Below are 18,413 nucleotides of genomic sequence, written 5' to 3'. Positions count from 1 at the left end.
CAGACCCTCGCGAGGCTGTTCTTCCTTGTATTGTTCATCATCATCAGCCCAAGAGGCAAACCACCACACCACACACTGGAGTAGGGTATTACACCACAACGGTGGCCCGAACCAGTATAAACCCTGTGTCTCTTGTGTTGTTCTTTCCTTAGTTTTAGATCCTAGCATGGCGGAAGGGTGCAGGTAGGTAGGAGGCGAAATCTCCGCGCGCACCCCAGTGTTCGAACCTCAAGGGTCTGCCGGAACCCGAAATCCGACATTTGGCGCGCCAGGTAGGGGTGCGCCGGAATTCGTCTTCCACCGCCCCGTTCTCCTCTGACCATCACGCCCATGTCTGACGCTCGTCGGGCCCGTGCCGAGCGCCAGGCCGCACTCGCTTCCCGCGTCGCCCAGACGGCCCCTGTCGGCGGGCATCCACGCCGTTCCCCGTCACCTGCCGTCAACGCCGCCACCGGCCCGGCGGGGGATGAGCGGCAAGCATCGTCCCAGCATCCGTCCGTGCGGCAAGACGGCCGCACCGCAACTCCCTCGCTCACACCAGCTTGTTCTTTGTCCCGCGCGCTCTGCGCGCCCATGGAGGCTCGGGCTGCACTCATCGCGGCAAATGAGCTCCTGCGCTACCGTCCCGTCGACGACGTCTATGAAGAATGGCTCGACCGCATCGCCGAGCTCGTCCGCGCCGCTGGGGGCTCTCCTGCGCCGTCTGTTCCACTGCACCGCACCCCGCCCCGCGCGGGCGACGAGGCTCCGGCGGCGCCCCGGCCGCCTCCTCCTCAAGAAGATGCCATGGATCCAAGGCGCGTGGCCCCTCGGCGGAACCCGCTCCGTCAGGTGCCAGCGCGGCAAGAACAGAGCTGCCAAGAAGTCCCTCGCCCGCAAGAAGCTGCCCGGGCGCTCCCTGCTCCAACACGTCGCGACCATGCTCCTGCTCCCGCGCGTCAAGACCCCGCGCTGCTCCCAGCTGCTGCGCCTGTGGACATGCAAGACCAGGCTCTCCGTCACCCAAGGCCTCCCGTGGCCACAACAGGCTGCCGTGCCTACACCATCGAACTACGCAGCGTCGCGTGGCCCGGCAAGTTCAAGCCAGACTTGCCTCCTCGCTACGACGGCACGGCTGACCCTGCAGAGTTCCTCCAGCTCTACGAGCTGGGCATCGAAGCTGCCAACGGAGACGAGAAGGTCACGGCGAACTGGTTCCCCATGGCACTCAAGGACGGGGCCCGCACCTGGCTCCTGAACTTGGCTCCAGGCACAATCTCCTCCTGGGATGAGATGTGCACCCGCTTCATTGCCAACTTCCAAGGCACTCGCGACCGGCCACCCGTCGTGTGCGACATGCGCCGCATCAAGCAACAACCCGGGGAGACCCTACAGAAGTACATCCAGCGCTTCAACAACGCACGCCTCAAGATTCCCAAGGTGGCTGAGGAGGCCATCATCTCGGCCTTCTCCAACGGCGTGCGCGACGTCAAGATGAAGGAGGAGCTGGCGATGCATTAAGACCTATGCACTTCCTTGGAGCTGTTCAACTTGGCAAACAAGTGCGCCAGGGCTGAGGAAGGGCGTCTCTCCCTCCTCGAGCTGCCCGCCGCAGACCCAGAAGAGAAGAAGCCCAAGGCCAAGGATGTGAAGCGCAAGGGGGCTGCCGTGCTCGCGGTAGAACCAGACACCAAGCGGGGCAGAGATCAGCCCGAACCTTCCAAGGGCATCCGGTAATGTGTGTACCACGACCTCCACACCCACAACACCAACGAATGTCAAGAACTCCGAGCCGTGCGTGAAGGAAGGATCGGCCGTCGCCTCGACCGCGGTCACCGGGGCTACGGTCGAGGAGGAGGAAGGAACGCAGGATGCTGGGAAGACCATGGCCCGCGCCAAGGGTGGCGCGACCAACCTCTCGAGGATCGCTGGCAAGACCCGCCTCGCGAGAGAGGATGGAGGGATCAGCCGCACGAGGGAGATTGGAGGGATCAGCCTCGCGAGGATCGCCCGCAAGGCAACGCAGGCCTCCCACCGCTGCCGCCACAGCCAAGGAGAAATGAGGACCGCCACCAGGATGAGGAGGCTGGGGGCTTCCAGGAGCCGCGCGCGATCGCCTGCATCTTGGGCGGAGCACAAGCCCCCGCCTCTCAGCGCATCTTCAAGCAGTTCGCCCGCGAAGTGAATGCAGTCCTCCCCAGGCTCGAAGCCACACGCCCCCTCAAGCGGTCAGCGTGCGCCATCACGTTCAGCTCAGCAGATCAGCTCAAGTGTGTGGCTACAGCCAGAGTCCTCCCGATGCTTTGTTCCCCAATCATCAGCAACGTGGTGGTCACCAAGACCCTCATCGATGGAGGGGCAGGGCTCAACGTCCTGTCCATGGAGACGTTCAACAACCTCCAAGTGCCCTACAGCCAGCTTCAGCCAACCAAGCCTTTCTCCGGTATCACCGACGGCTCCACGGTCCCGATTGGGCAGGTCCGCTTCCCTGTCACCTTCGGGGCACGCGACAACTACCGCACCGAGCTCATCGACTTCGATGTCGCCCACATTCGCCTACCGTACAACACCATCCTTGGGTACCCAGCGCTGGCCAAGTTCATGGCCGTAACTCACCACTGCTACAACGTCCTCAAGATGCCAGGAAGCGGCGGAGTCATCACGGTGCCGTGTGAAGAGAAGGACGCGGTGTGTTCCCTGGAACGAGCCTTTCAGGCCGCATCACTAAAAGACCCGGATCGCGGAAGCAGGAGGCTTCCCGAGGCCGCCCCCAAGAAGAAGAAGACATTGTCCGGCCCAGCCCCTAAGGAGGCAGGCCCCTCTGGGCCCGCGCCTGCCCAGGGGGAACCTCCCTCCATCGCATAGGAAAGCGCGCCCGGCGCCCTCCTCAGGCAGGGCTCGGGGGCTCTCCCCTGGAGGGTCACCGACCTAGCTAGGGTCACGAGGGAGGCGCTTGGGCACCACCTGGAGGTGTGTTTTGAAGCACGTTTCCCTCGAGAAGGAGCAAGGCAAGGAGATCCAGACCCTTAGGAGTTCGTCTGCATGGCCATTCAGGAGCTACAGGAGTCAAGAGTCATGAAAGGCGGCCGCCGCGTGCCAGCAGTGGCTCCCCATCCAGGCGAGGATGGAGGGCTGCGCGTCTGCATCGATGTACCAGGGCTCAACCAAGTCGCCTCCCTAGAGCGCCTTTGGCCCTCGCGAGAGGGGCGCTGCGGAGGTCCACCCCACAGCTACGTTCGCATACCTTACGGCTTGCCGAGCGCGGCTGACATGTACCAGCGCCTCATGAGGGGCATTGCGGAGGCACGAGAGGCCAGGCGATCCGCAGCCCTGGCAGAGATGGAGATGGCCCACGAGGAGCCGCCAGCGCCTCAGAAGCCTCCCGAGGCCCCTGGGCCTGGGGGCTCGTGAGGATCGGCTCCCGCAGCCCACCGAGTCTGCTACACCAACACTCCTTCGTCCTCCACATCATCAGGTGACATCTCTCTAGTTTCACTTCCAACTGGGAGTGCCCCCCAGGGCTGCATTATTCCCAGGCCGCGGGGGTCCGTCCCTACTGCGTGTATCCCTTTTTATTCTATGTTGTCAACTTACCTTGTTGGGGGCGCCCCTCAGGCCGCATGATCCCCAAGCCGCTCGGGCCAGGCCTAGTGGCATGTATCCCATTTGCATTTATTTCTGATTATGCGTTAAACCCACCATGCATGATTATTCGATGCCGGTCCACGGCACCTCTTCTTCTCCATGCCGACCACTTGCATGTTAAAGGGGGGGTACCTGAGCATCGCGACTCAGGGCTATTACTGGCTCTCCAGCCCTCACCCTCTAGCCTTGTCCATGGCATCGCGACCTGGCATACCAGCGACAGCTGAGACCAGCTCGAGGGCCGGGACCCGAGGACGTAGAGTGCAGGCATCTAACCAAATTTGCAGGGACACATCACAAGATAAGAACCAGTGCCAGGCGCAACCCGCCTAGAGGTAGGGCCCCGTGAGTCCCGCGCTGGCTCACGGGTGCCCAGATACACCTCGCCAGGCCCTACCGTGCCAGCCACGTGTCAGGGCGGGGCTGTACACGCCCCGGGGGCTCCTCCCAGAGGGGGGCCCCCTCCCACGTACCAGTGGAAGCACCATGCTCCGTGCTGGCTGACGACACTGCCGAGGAGTGGCTATGCCCGTACACATACGGTAGCACCATGCTCCGTGCTGGTGATAAACAACTGAGGGTGGCCCCCGGGCCGCATCAACCTCAGGGAGCCCAGAGCTTAGTGTCTAGCGTCATCGTAACGCCTCCCCTCGGGAGCCGCGCGAGGGGGCTGGGCACGGGGGTTGCGCCTGGGTCACACCCAGACGCACGCCGCCCAGCCAGGTCCGCCCGGGCCTGGTTCGTCGCGCGTCTCTCCCCGAGCGGAGCCAAGGTACGAAGGCCATTTGAGCGTCAAGGGGGACTCCTGAGCATCGCGACTCAAGAGCCTAACTGGTCACGTAGCCCCTCACTCCGTGGCCCCATCCTGGTTTCTGGTCGGGACCATCGCTGGGTGAGGCACGCGCGCGGCCGGGCTCTGTAGACGTAGAACGGTAGATCCACCCACATCATACCTCCCTACTTGCTGTTCGTGCGCTAAGGGGGACTCCTGAGCATCGCGACTCAGGAGCCTAACTGGTCATGTAGCCCCTCACTCCGTGGCTCCGTCCTGGTTTCCGGTCGGGACCATCGCTGGGTGAGGCACGCGCGCGGCCGGGCTCTGCAGACGTAGAACGGTAGATCCACCCACATCATACCTCCCTACTTGTTGTTCATGCGCCAAGGGGGACTCCTGAGCATCGCGACTTAGGAGCCTAACTTGTCACGTAGCCCCTCACTCCTTGGTCCCGTCCTGGTTTCCCGTCGGGACTATTGCTGGGTGAGGTACGCGCGGGGCCGGGCTCTGCCGGCGTAGAACATAAGCAAGTAGGAAGGAAAAGCGCAAATTTCATGGAATTCAAAAGAAAATATTATAGTCCACACTGTTATCTCGACGCGCAACGCAAGTTTAAACGCCTCCCCGAGGCATGATACATGTGCAGGAACTAAAAGCAGGACATGAGCCGCGACGGAGTCACTTATCGGCGGTGGAGCAGTGCGGATCGGGTTCGCCTCACGGAGCAGCGGGGTCGGCAGCGCCTTGCTCCGGCTTGGTGCTGAAGGCCCGGAACTTCCCCAGCAGACCCTCCGCGTGACCCTTCGCGGCCTCGGCAGCGGCAGCGGCACGCTCACCACTCACTGGCTCCAGCAGGCCGTCGAGGTCGACACCGGGATCGCGAAGGTAGATGTGGGTGAGGACCCGCGTCAGCGCTGCAGAAGACAAGACACGCGCCTCAGCCTCGGCCGTGGGGCCAAGGCCAAGGGCGACATCTTCAAGAGCATGAACCAGAAAGGGGAGCAAAAGCGAGAGGGGAGAGACACACGAGGACCTCGCCAAGCAACCTCGCGCCTGCCGATGCACGGACCCGGCGACACACCAGAGAGCGGCCCCTGATCCTCGAGATAAGTCATCGCCCGGAAGCGCCAGCTACCGTGGCACCATCCCCGCACCTAATGCTATCCCATGTTAGCGACGCCGCTCTCCTTTCTCACCAAACGACGGCTGCTTGGGCGCCAAAGGGGACCTCCTGAGCATCGCGACTCAGGGGCTCTTACTGGACTCCGGGTCGCTCACCTCCTGGCCTTGACCACGGCATCGCGACCTGGCATACCAGCGACGGCTGAAGCCGCCTTGGGACTGGGACCTGTCGGCGCAGAGCACGCAGCCCTCGTGAGGTTCGAAAGGGAGGACTGAGCTAAGATGGAATGAGCAACTCGCGCAATTCTACGACAAGGTTTATATATACAAGACATGATCACAGGCACCTTACAAGCCCCTATGGGACGCGTTTTTGATTCCTCGCAGGGAACGGATCCTGAAGGGACACAAACTACGCGCGTCCCTGCAAAAGACGCCATCACCAATAGTGGGTCGTCAAGCACCGACGCCAACCCCATCCAGATCAGAGTCGGCGGTGGCCTAACGAGCCCGCCCTGCTCCCGGAGCGGCACCGGCTCGGGGGCTCGTAGCTGTCGTCGCTCGTCTCCGGAGTCGCGAAGAGCTCGCCGGAGTTGCTGGAACCTCCAGCGTCTCCACCGCCTGAGGAGCCTCCAAGGGAGCGAGTGGCGAGCCCAGTCCTTGTCGCAGCAGGGCCCTGGCCACCTTCCCCGGGGCAGCACTCCAGCCGGCGCCCGCTCACATCGAAGACCTTGAGGAGCATCACCGAAGCACCGTCATAGTCCAAGTGGACCACAAAGACACCCCTTGTCCTGCAAACCCGGGCAATCTCCCTCCAGCCCCGAGTCATGTAGACCTCGCCCGGAGCAATGACCGCGACCTCTGCCTCGGTCGCGAGGGTGCTGCAGCCGGCGTGCTGCAGCCAGAGCTCCAGGGGCTCCCCCTGCGGGGTGATGGAGGCGAAGAAGGGAGGAAGGTGGATCCAAGACTGAAGAGGAATGGCGACATGGAGCACGAACTCTTGGGAGGAGCCCTCGGTGTGGACCCCAGGGGGAACGACCCACACCTTCGTGACCCGTCGGCACCGACGGCGGCGCCGCCCGTGGCGGTCAGCATCAGCTCCTCCGGGGCCCTCGACGTGGGCATACAATGGAAGCGGGAACCCCGGCGGCGCCCGCTCACGCAAAGGCCTCGACACCACCCGAAGGGCCCCCTCGTCCGGGCCACGGGGGATGAGCCGTTTCTTCGGCGGGAGTCGGTCTGGCCCCTCTCGGTGAGCCTTTCCCTTCTCTGCCATCGAGAACCAGCAGATCGGAGCCATCGCGGCAAGACAGAGCAAGGATCGGGAAGAAGGAGAAGCAAGGAGGGATGGACTGGAAGGGCGCGAGCCGTTTCGTACTTATGGCCGGTGAAGGCCAACTACCGACCTCCACGATCGCAGGTAATCATGACCCGTTTTCGCATGCAGGGACTTGTCCAATCCGTGTAGTTGCCGAGGCGTCGTGGGGAAGTGGAGACGCCCACGTCCAATCAACCGCCACGCGGCGCCCAAGGCCGCAGGCTGTTAGGGCCCGCAGCGCTTCGCTCTTGCCCTTCCACCTCCCTGCACGGCCAAGTCCGGGCGCGCCTTGGGCCCGGGGGCTACTGTCGGTGTTCTGGGAACGGGGGTCCCCAGACTTGCCTGCCTGCGGCCTGCGGCATGGCTCAAAGGGGGGCCCACCACGGCCCATCTTCACCAACACAAACCCAAGACCCTCGCGAGGGGCCAAGCCTTGCGGGGCAGACGACGCGGAGCTTCCTCAGGCACGGCCTCGTTAGGCTGGCTCAAGAGGAGGCGGAGAGATCAAGGCAGGGTACCTCACGAGGTGCCCGTGACGCAAGCCATGACGACTCAGGGTGCCAGGCGGGTGCCAGCCCACGCAGCGTCCTCCTTTCCTCTTTGGTGCAAAGGGGGCAAGCGTAGCCGCGGAGTACCGAGGCATCAAGCAAAGGTTGCCATTTCGGTGCAACGAGACCAAGACCAGGAGGGCTACGAGACGGAGGTCATCGTGGAGCCCAAGACGGCGTCATCACCAGAGCTTTGCGTAGGCGAAGACTACTTTTGTCAGGATAGCTGATACTTATTGTCCCCCTTCAAATTAGCCTGCCATTGTTCGCTCCCTTCCCGCTCGATATTTGGGAAGAGGACCAGGGCCTCTATAAATAGGATCAGCCACCCACAGAGAGAGGGGGTTCGGTCGGGGGGTTCGGTCGGTTGGCCGGGGGCAGAGAGAGAGAGAAGGTGACTGAACTCCCCTGAGCAGTTCATCGCCCCAGCCAAGAACAGACCCTCGTGAGGCTGTTCTTCCTTGTATTGTTCTTCATCATCAGCCCAAGAGGCAATCCACCACACCACACACTGGAGTAGGGTATTACACCACAACGGTGGCCCGAACCAGTATAAACCATGTGTCCCTTGTGTTGTTCTTTCCTTAGTTTTAGATCCTAGCATGGCGGAGGGGTGCAGGTAGGTAGGAGGCGAAATCTCCGCGCGCACCCCAGTGTTCGAACCTCAAGGGTCTGCTGGAACCCGAAATCCGACAAACATATATGTGAATTACCACATCTGTCTATCATACAATGTCTGTACGTTCAATTTCTTTTCTTGTTTATCAACCATTTGAATTTGAGGGGTGATGGCAGTATCTAAGGGAGCAAAAACCCGTTCTTCACAAAAGACGGTGCTACCCGTTGATGCAGATAGAACCATGGTTGTACTGGCCCGCAAACTAGCCCCACCACACATAATCGAGACTCTTCCAGATTGCACACTTACACCGTTGGGCAGAGAACCAGCTACAACCCTTCTAACCGCAACCCCAGTGGATAGTAACCCACTTATAGTTGACAAAGCACCATGTCCACCACAGAGTACCCCCACACGAGCAGTTTGTAAAGCTACTGCAGTGCCCAAAGCACGAAGACCACCACAGTTAACCCAAACTCCACGTTTAAAGCAGAAGAGCAACTGTTCTCAAGTAAGATTCCATAGCTATGGTCCATACTCCTTTGCTATTGCATCACTGTATTTACTCGTTTGAAGGATCCAATTGAAACTCCAATGGCGCAACAGGTATGTTTTAAACCTATTTTTTAACTGGATTGCTGTTCTAACTTCTTGCTCTATGTTGATTTCAGTTTAAGTTGTATAAACAGTTATGTTCTCATGTGATGCACATTACAAGTGCTGCCAATGCTGTGTAGTTTCTCACACTTATATTTTGTCTATGCTGCTGTGTCTTAAAAATATAAGAGTTGAACTATGTCTCTATCTTGATTAGGGAACATAAACTAGAATGATATGGACAATACAGTGACCATAGTACATAGAAATATGTTTGTTTCATGCTGTTATCATGTCCACCTTACTACTGAACCGGTTTAGCAAAATGAGTTTCGTATACTACAAGCTAAACTTGTGATGTGTCTGCTTCTTTCTCTTGTAGTATGCAAACAGAATATTGGAGAAGAGCACCCCACTATGCAATGGTAGAGAAAGTAATGCAGATAAGGTTCAAGATAGTGAGACAACCCTGTTGGTCTCCAAGAAAGGTGATAAAAATGATCTTGTAGACAGTGAGAAAACCCCATAGTCCTGCGTTGATGTAGTGTTCGAGTTACTGGACAGTACCGCTGGCACAAGCTCTTCGAACTCGCTACCTGAATCACTTCGGCTTCTTCAGTCTCAGCTACAAGCTAAAAGGCATCAGTCAGCTGTGCTGCGGCAAGAAGCCGAAGGACTGAGGAAGTCCGTGTAGAATTCAGATGCGTACTTTCTTGTGCAACAGCAAGCGCTGGAGGATTTAAGCACCAAACAAGAGAAAGTTAATAAGCTTGCTAAGCATCTTGCCAGCATTATGGGTACCCAGGATATTGTTTCTTGAACTGTTCTGAAGTGGTTTCAGTTCTTGACTTGTTTTGCTGCGGCGTTTATATGCTGCTTTGTTCCCTATATTTGCACTGGTGGCGAACTTTGATGCCCAGTGGATGTAATATGTGTAATAGCCGTGATAGCCTAGCATAAGTTGCTTGCTTATTTATTTCCTTGTTGTCTTCTTTATTTGTTTGCTTGTAGTCAGTGTATTTCTTTTTCCGCGGTTTGCTAGTGGCTGCAATAACCTATTTTTTAAAACTAGGCCACAATAACCATGGGCTAATATTTACTGTAGTGACAATGGGCCTCCTACGGGCCGTAGAAATAGTGGGCCTTCTACGGGCCGTAGAAACAGTAGGCCTTCTACAGGCCGTAGAAACAATGGGCTTTCTACAGGCCGTAGTAACAATGGGCCTTCTATGGGTCGTATCATTAATGGGCCTTATACGGGCCGTATGATCGATTGGCCAAACATGGGCCAATAACAAGCCGCATTATGGCCGTAAACGGGATAGAGTTGGAATCGTCCGTTCATGGGCCAACCATAACGGGCCATCGTTAATAGGTCGTATTTGATGATGCTATGAAAACGGCCCAACGTATTAACAGACCACAAACGGGCCGACTGTAACCACGGGCTGAATTTGGCCCACAAGCAGAAAATGACAGTAACGGGCCGTAAGTAAACGAATGCTGGAAATGAGCCCAAGAATAAATGGGCTTTGAGAAGGCTGAAAGATAACATGGGCTGGAAACGGCCCAACGGAATAACGGGCCGTTAATGGGTATAAAGTGATACACTATTCATTACGGGCCAGTTTCACCACGGGCCATTAATGGGTGTAAAGTGATACACTATTCATTACGGGCCAGTTTCACCACAGGCCGTTAATGGGTGTAAAGTGATACACTGTTCATTACGGGCCAGTTTCACCACGGGCCGTTAATAGGCCAAGAGTTACATAGGGCCTCATCTGGGCCGGAAGACTCATGGGACAGAAGTGAAAACGGGATGGAATCATATTGGATGGCCCACTAATTCGGATAGGGCGTAACGCGCCCTGGGTTAGCGGGTTGTAAATGGGCTATATGTGAACAGGCCGTTAACAGGCTTTCCATGGGCCGGCCCGCCACCTTTTGACCAAGTCAAACGGGCCGGCCTTTTCACAGGAATGGGCCTCTGTTGGGCCGTGCCACGTGTCGACGTATCATAGGCGCCTTCTGTCCAATGAGTGGATGATATATGTCCCAATGATGAGCCGACACGTGTTTCCTCCAGCCAATGATGATTTTACACGTGGAAAATCCCCATTGGTCGGGCTGTTAATGGGTTATCGGATCCAAAACCCGACCCGATAGCTTAACGGCGTTCCGTTACGGTGGATGCCACGTGTCGGTCACCCTTGACCAAAGCACTTCTGTGACGCACGATTTATCGTCATGGAAGTACACACTTCCGTGATGATAATTTTGGTAATGTCATGGAACACTTCTATGACAACACATGTATGACTATCTTGATTTTGTCATAAAATCGTCATGGATGTACATGCATGACAAAAAACACGACCTACTGTGACAAACACGTATCATCACGAAAGTGTATTTTTTGTAGTGGGAGCATGCGTGTAGTACTTTGTTTCGATAACTAATAGATTTTTGCAACAAGTATGCGAGTTCTTTATGACTAATGTTGAGTCCATGGATTATACGCACTCTCACCCTTCCACCATTGCTAGCCTCTCTAGTACCGCGCAACTTTCGCCGGTACCATAAACCAACCATATACTTTCCTCAAAACAGCCACCATACCTACCTATTATGGCATTTCCATAGCCATTCCGAGATATATTGCCATGGAACCTACCACCATTCCATTTATTATGACACGCTTCATCATTGTCATATTGCTTTGCATGATCATGTAGTTTATATCGTAATTGTGGCAAAGCCACCTTCATAATTCTTTCATACATGTCACTCATGAGTCATTGCACATCCCGGTACACCGCCGGAGGCATTCACATAGAATCATATTTTGTTCTAAGTATCGAGTTGTAATTCTTGAGTTGTAAGTAAATAAAAGTGTGATGATCATCATTATTAGAGCATTGTCCCAAGTAAGGAAAGGATGATGGTGACTATGATTCCCCCACAAGTCGGGATGAGACTCCGGACGAAAATAAAAAGGAAAAAAAGAGGCCTTAAAAAATAAGAGAAAAAGGCCCAAATAAAAAATAAAAAATGAGAGAAAAAGAGAGAAGGGACAATGTTACTATCCTTTTACCACACTTGTGCTTCAAAGTAGCACCATGATCTTCATGATAGATAGTCTCCTATGTTGTCACTTTCATATACTATTGGGAATTTCATATTATAGAACTTGGCTTGTATATTCCAATGATGGGCTTCCTCAAAATGCCCTAGGTCTTCATGAGCAAGCGAGTTAGATGCACACCCACTTAGTTTCTTTTGTTGAGCTTTCGTACACTTATAGCTCTAGTGCATCCGTTGCATGGCAATCCCTACTCACTCACATTGATATCTATTGATGGCCATCTCCATAGCCCGTTGATACGCCTAGTTGATGTGAGACTATCTTCTCCTTTTTGTCTTCACCTCAACCACCATTCTATTCCACCTATAGTGCTATATCCATGGCTCACGCTCATATATTGCGTGAAGATTGAAAAAGTATGAGAACATCAAAAGTATGAAACAATTGATTGGCTTGTCATTGGGGTTGTGCATGATTTAAATATTTTGTGTGGTGAAGATGGAGCATAGCTAGACTATATGATTTTGTAGGGATAACTTTCATTGGCCATGTTATTTTGAGAAGACATGATTGCTTTATTAGTATGCTTGAAGTATTATAATTTTTATGTCAATATTAAAATTTTGTATTGAATCTTTCGGATCTGAACATTCATGCCACAATAAAGAAAATTACATTGAGAATTATGCTAGGTAGCATTCCACATCAAAAATTCTATTTTTATCATTTACCTACTCGAGGACGAGCATGAATTAAGCTTGGGGATGCTTGATACGTCTCCAACGTATCTATAATTTTTTATTGTTCCATGCTATTATATTATCTATTTTCGATGTTTAATCGGTTTTAATTTACCTTTTTATATTATTTTTGGGACTAATCTACTAACCAAAGGCCCAGTGCAAATTGCTAGGTTTTTTCCTATTTCAGTGTTTCGCAGAAAAGGAATGTCAAATGGAATCCAAATAGAATGAAACCTTCGGGAGAGTTATTTTTGGAACAAACATGATCCACGAGACTTGGAGAGGCTGTCAAGAAAGAAGCAAGGAGGCCACGAGGTAGGGGGCGCGCCCCCACCCTCGTGGGCCCTCACAGCTCCACCGACGTACTTCTTCCTCCTATATATACCCATATACCCCAAAAATATCCAGGAGCACCACAAAACCCTATTTCCACCGCCACAACCTTCTGTACCCGTGAGATCCCATCTTGGGGCCTTTTTCGGCGCTCCGCCGGAGGGGGAATCGATCACGAAGGGCTTCTACATCAACACCATAGCCTCTCCGATGATATGTGAGTAGTTTACCACAGACCTTCGGGTCCATAGTTATTAGCTAGATGGCTTCTTCTCTCTCTTTGGATCTCAATACAAAGTTCTCCTTGATTCTCTTGGAGATCTATTCGATGTAATTCTTTTTGCAGTGTGTTTGTCGAGATCCAATGAATTGTGGGTTTATGATCAAGATTATCTATGAACAATATTTGATTCTTCTTTGAAATCTTTTATGCATGATTTAAATATCTTTGCAAGTCTCTTCGAATTATCAGTTTGGCTAGGCCTACTAGATTGATCGTTCTTGCAATGGGAGAAGTGCTTAGCTTTGGGTTCAATCTTGCGGTGTCCTTTCCCAGTGACAACAGGGGCAGCAAGGCACGTATTGTATTGTTGCCATCGAGGATAAAAAGATGGGGTTTATATCATATTGCTTGAGTTTATCCCTTTACATCATGTCATCTTGCCTAATGCATTACTCTGTTCTTATTAACTTAATACTCTAGATGCATGCTGGATAGCGATTGATGTGTGGAGTAATAGTAGTAGATGCAAAATCATTTCGTTCTACTTGTCGCGGATGTGATGCCTATATACATGATCATGCCTAGATATTCTCACAACTATGCGCTTTTCTATCAATTGCTCGACAGTAATTTGTTCACCCACCGTAGAAATTGCTATCTTGAGAGAAGCCACTAGTGAAACCTAAGCCCCTCGGGTCTATCTTCCATCATATTATTTTCCTATCAATTTGCTATTCATATTTGGCAATCTTTATTTTTCAATCTATACAACAAAAACACCAAAATATTTATCTTATTATCTCTATCAGACCTCACTCTCGTAAGTGACCGTGAAGGGATTGACAACCCCTTTATCGCATTGGTTGCGAGGTTCTTGTTTGTTTGTGCAGGTACTAGGTGACTTGTGTGCTATCTCCTACTGGATTGATACCTTGGTTCTCAAAACTGAGGGAAATACTTAGGCTACTGTGTTGCATCACCCTTTCCTCTTCAAGGGAAAACCAACGTAAGCTTAAGAGGTAGGAATTACATCTTGTAGTTGATTACTATATGGTTTACTTGGTGGAATATTATATGTTCAGATCCAATATGCTATTTGATACCCCTTTGATCTTGAGCATGATTATTATTTTTGAGTAGTTACCTTTGTTCTTGAGGTCACGGGAGAAATAATGTTGCAAGTAATCATGTGAATTTGATATGTGTTCGATATTCTGATAGTATGTATTTTGTGATTCCCTTAGTGGTGTCATGTGAACGTCGGCTACATGACACTTCACCATATTTGGGCCTAAGGGAATTCATTGTGGAGTAGCAATTAGATGATGGGTTGCGAGAGTGACAGAAGCTTAAACCCCAGTTTATGCGCTATTCCGTAAGGGACCGATTGGATCCAAAAGTTTAATGCTATGGTTAGAATTTATTCTTAATACTTCTCTCATAGTTGCGGATACTTGTGGGAGAGTTAATAAAATGTAGGAGGTTTGTTCAAGTAAGAACAACACCTAAGCACTGGTCCGCCCACATATCAAATTATAAAAGTAGCGAACACAAATTAAACCAACATGATGAAAGTGACTAGATGAAATTGCCGTGTACCCTCAAGAATGCTTTGCTTATCATAAGAGACCATTTTGGCCTGTACTTTGCCTCAAAAGGATTGCACTACCTTGCTGCACTTGTGTTACTCTTATCGTTACCTGCTGGTTACAAATTATCTTGCTATCAAACTACTCTGCTACTTACAATTTCAGCACTTGCAAACATTACCTTACTGGAAACTACTTGTCATTTCCTTCTGCTCCTCGTTGGGTTTGACACTCGTACTTGTCGAAAAGTGCTACAATTGATCCCCTATACTTGTGGGTCATCACGCTCCAGCTCCCGCGTCCGCTCCACTCCGGCCTGGGCGAAGGCCTGGATCCTGTCCGTGCCCCCTCGAAGGCGCTGGCTCACGGCGGCGATCACCGCCTCCTCCTAGGTCAAGAGCCCGAAGAAGACCTCACTAGGACCAGCCTAAGTAGGCTGCAACTCAACTCCCCCCTGGCCTAGGCTCCAGGGCATATTCGCCGCTAACCATCTCCTCTACGGTCGACACCCTCTCTGGCACTCTCTTCGGCACGATGGCCGAAGTCGCCTGCGGCGCTGCGACCGGCAGTGCTCCTCCCGGCGCCGTCCGTGACGCCTCCATCCGCGGCGCCTCCCTCAAAATGGCGTCACCGCCCCCTCCCTCGTCCTTCACCCGCTTGACCACGTCGGTTCACGGTGGAGTGTCGTCATCAACCTCCACGACCTCCTGGTCGAGGTCCACCACCTCCGCGTGGCCGCCCCGGCCGCGCTAACCCTGCGATGGCGCCATGAAGACCTTCGCCGCGGGCTCCATGCCCGCCGACATCTCAGGCCACACTGACCCCTTGCCGATCCACGCCTACGCCGCTGCGGCGCTGACCCATGCCCGTTCCAGTCCCACCGGGCTAGACCCTCGGTGTCGGCCGGGTCCACGCCAAGATTCGGGTCAACCATCTCCTCATCCTCATCGATGGCGCTGGTCTGGGTCTTCCGAAACACGACGCCCCCACTGAACGCGGCATCCGCCGCTGCCAGTGCTAGCGAGATCGGCGACCTGAAGCTCGACATAGTAAACAAGCAAGAACTAAGGGAAGCCGCTTGGTGAATCAAATTCAACGGAAAGAGAACTCACCCGGGAAACAACTGGACGGTGGGTATTGTCAGCATCGCCTGCGGAGCGCGACGCTTCCTCTTGGCGGGCGGCTTCATCCTGGCCGCAGGGTCCGCCACGCGCTTCATGGCCTGACCTCGGGGCGCCACGTCACCCCTCCCATGCGGCTGGCTTGCGGCCCCCGACCCCGAGAGGACCCGGCTCCAGCCGCGTTGCCACCTCCTCCACTCAGCGCCATTGCACCAACAATCTGCGTCAAAAATCCCCACGCCTCCTCGCGACCGGCACCTCAAGAAATAAAGAATGTCGATGCTTACCCGCACTGCACCCCACGCCGGCGTCGACGTCCGCCTCCTCCGCCTCTTCGCCCTGGGCCACGGGCTCCTCCGGGCCGGCCCGCACCACCTGCACCAGTGCCCGGTCATATGGGTGCTGGATGGCATTCAGGAGCACCTCCCGTGTCGCGTTAGGACGAACAAGAATATGAGCGGCGACAAACTGCAGAGACCAAGGACTGACCGCTGGTGCCAGGTTCGCTTGGCTGTACGGGGGCTTCCCAAACTCCCAATCCTCCTTCAGCCCAGCCTTGGAGATATCGTTGACCCAGCGGGCGATCTGGTCGGCTCCCAGGCATAGGTTCGACATCCGGTTGGGTCCTGAAGACCAGCCATCGGGCCGATGATGTGGATGTGCTGCTGCAGTGGTAGCACCCAACGCTTGATGAAGGCGGCGATGAGGTCGGTGCCGGTGAGCCCCTCTCGCTCCTTCATCTCCGTAACCTGCTGGCATTAGTTGAGCACCTCCCGCGATGGGTGCCTGGGGAAGTAGTTACAGTTCTGCTTCCCCTGTGGCGTCCCGTCGACGAAGGGCGGCAAGTTGATGTGGTCCGCGCTGAGGTTGCGGACGTAGAAGGAGTTCTGCCACTTCTTGGCAGAATCCTCTAGCGGTATTTTGGGGCAGACCCCGCTCGTCCATTTGCAAATGATGGCGGCCCCGTAGGAGGACATCTCCCCAGCCTTCGGGCCCTGTTGCTTCAAAGCGAAGAGGCACACCCAGAGGTCGATCGAGGGTTCGACCCCCAGGCACCCCTCGCACAGGGTGACGAAGACGGAGAGCTGCAAGATGGCATTCGTGCCAAGATGATGGGGCTGGATCCCGAAGAACTCTAGGAAGGTGCAGAAGAAGTGGCTCGTGGGGAGGCCAAACCCGCACTTGAAGTGTGGGTAGAAGACCACGCGCTCCGTCCCCTCCGGCCGTGGCTCCTGCTCGCCCTCCGGCAGGCGCACAGCGACCTCCGTTTCCCTCGGCAAGGGCCTGGTGGAGCGAAGGTACGTGACGTCCTCGTCGGTGATGGAAGAGCCCATCCACGAGCCGCACGGGAGCGCCATCGGCAAGGCGAAACGGGGAAAGAAAGGGAAGAGAAGATGTGAGGTGAAGCTCTTCTCAAAGGACGACGGAGCGTAGCAGCGCGTGGCAGTCGCAAGAGCAGAAGGAGGACGAAGAGGTAGGGGAGTGCGGGCGAGAATGATTTCTGCCGCCCCCTTCCCCCCAATTTATAAGGCACGGCTCGAAACGTGGGGAAGTGGGATCATTTGCGCTCACCCTTCCCACTTCCCCGCAATAAGTGCGCACATACCGCACGTAATAACTTCCTCGAGAATGGCAACCGACTCACGGACACTGCAGTAAATCCGCGCGCGTGGGCCGAGGGCGCGTAGTGGCGGGCCCCAACCCGTCGCCCTGTCCCATCGCACGAGTGGCCTGTCAAGCTCCTTCGGCTCCCGAGCGCCACGTGGTGCCCGTGGAGAGCCCAAAAGGCCGCCTCAAGATTCGGCGGACTCCTCGGTTTCCCTCCCGCAATGGGATGCCGCGATCCGGCTTCCGGAAGCTGGCACACAGTGGGTGTTGCCAGACCTGGCAGTCACAACCTCGCCTCCTTAGGGGGTAAACTATGAAGGCCCTCCTGCTCGGAGACGGCAGACCTTCACAGCTTCGGGGACTACTATCGAGGGGATGAACCCTGGGCAAGCAACGGAACTCAGATCCTTTTAAAAACCATCTGGGCCAGCAATGCCCCTCCATCCGGCTTGCACTTGGCTGGGTTGCTCAACCCAGCCAAGTCCTTCGACCCGGCAAAACTCCTCAACCCGGCCCCAACGTTTGGCACAAGATGGCCGAACCCGGCATACCGAGACTTCTCCAACAAGCCAACTCCCTCCTTAGCTTATTCCTCAACCCGGCCACGGGTCAGCTCCCGTCCCATCCCACACGTACGATGGGACGAGTCTCCATTCAAGTGTGAGCAAGGAAACAGTGCCCCATCAACTCCTCTAGCCAGCCTAGGCGTGGCAATAATGCCCCACCTACCTACTGACCAGGGCCGGCGTGGCTACAGTGCACCCGTCGTCACTGCTGACGCCCGCGGGCGGCGACCTAATGGTGCACCACTGTAGCGGAGTCGACCCGGCCACTCTGTGACGATCGAACAAACGGCAAACAATGCCCCGTGGCGCACGGGGCCCGTGCATGGAGAACCCGACGAGACCTAACACCCGGCGGGTCCTAGCACTAGCTTCCTGGACAATGACAACCCGGCCCCATGGCCTTGTAACATTACCATTGTATCCTTGGGGGGTTGACCTATAAAACCCCAGGAGCCCTCATGCATAGGGGTGAACAGAAGATAGAGCCATTAGTAGCACACACGCATACACGAGGAGAAGGAGCAACCTAAGCGTTGGTT

General features: G+C 54.9%; 1 pseudogene; it reads right to left on the bottom strand.

The window, feature by feature from the left end:
* Positions 1 to 15,925: 15,925 nt before the first annotated feature.
* Positions 15,926 to 17,058, bottom strand: LOC147984648 (uncharacterized; annotated as a pseudogene).
* Between the last annotated feature and the right edge of the window lie 1,355 nt (positions 17,059 to 18,413).

Source organism: Triticum urartu, chromosome 2A (assembly GCF_056163025.1).
Source record: "Triticum urartu cultivar PI428250 chromosome 2A, HENAU_Tu73, whole genome shotgun sequence".
Lineage (NCBI taxonomy): Eukaryota > Viridiplantae > Streptophyta > Magnoliopsida > Poales > Poaceae > Triticum > Triticum urartu.
The sequence above is the reverse complement of the archived record's forward strand: the minus strand, read 5'-3'. Positions and strand labels throughout refer to the sequence as shown.